Source organism: Physeter macrocephalus, chromosome 19 (genome assembly GCF_002837175.3).
Source record: "Physeter macrocephalus isolate SW-GA chromosome 19, ASM283717v5, whole genome shotgun sequence".
NCBI classification, from domain to species: domain Eukaryota; kingdom Metazoa; phylum Chordata; class Mammalia; order Artiodactyla; family Physeteridae; genus Physeter; species Physeter macrocephalus.
In genome coordinates, this window is record NC_041232.1 from 61,860,706 (window position 1) to 61,861,423 (window position 718).

The window sequence follows — 718 nt, forward strand, 5'->3', positions numbered from 1 at the left end:
AGCACAGGCTCCGGACGCGCAGGCTCAGCGGCCATGGCTCACGGGCCCACCCGCTCCGCGGCATGTGGGATCTTCCCGGACCGGGGCAAGAACCCGTGTCCCCTGCATCGGCAGGCGGACTCTCAACCACTGCGCCACCAGGGAAGCCCGATAATTCTAGTTTTAAACGTTTTACTCAAATCTGGGTTTAGTCGCTTAGGAGCTTTGACCTTATTAAAGTTGTTTAACCTCTCTGAGCCTCACTTACCTCATTGGGAAAATAAGGATCATAATTAGACCCCAAAATACCAGGGGAGTATTAACTGGGCTCACAGCATTGTCTCCAACTGATTAGAGGTGCTTAAAAATAAATGTTAGCTCCTTTGGAAAGATGGAAGTTGCCACCCATGGAGACTGCAGAAGTCCCTCAGGAGCACTGCCAGTGGGGGACAGGTGGGAACCAGGAGCTCAGCCCCTCCTGGTGGAGTTGAAAAGCCCCTCCTTGCAGGACAACGGCGTTGACCTCATCCAGTGACATATGCGTGAGGCAGGGGGTCAGGTACTGGGAATTCAGGCAGGAGGAAGAGACTGCGAGTGGCCACATGGGCCTGGTCACAGAAAATCATTGTTCTGGGGGTCTTCCGGAAGTGGCAGCCTCCGTCACTGTGGCCAGATTGGGAATATCAGAGTGGCCCAAAGGAACCTTTGGTCAGTGCTGTGGAGGAGGGAAGAGGTGTGG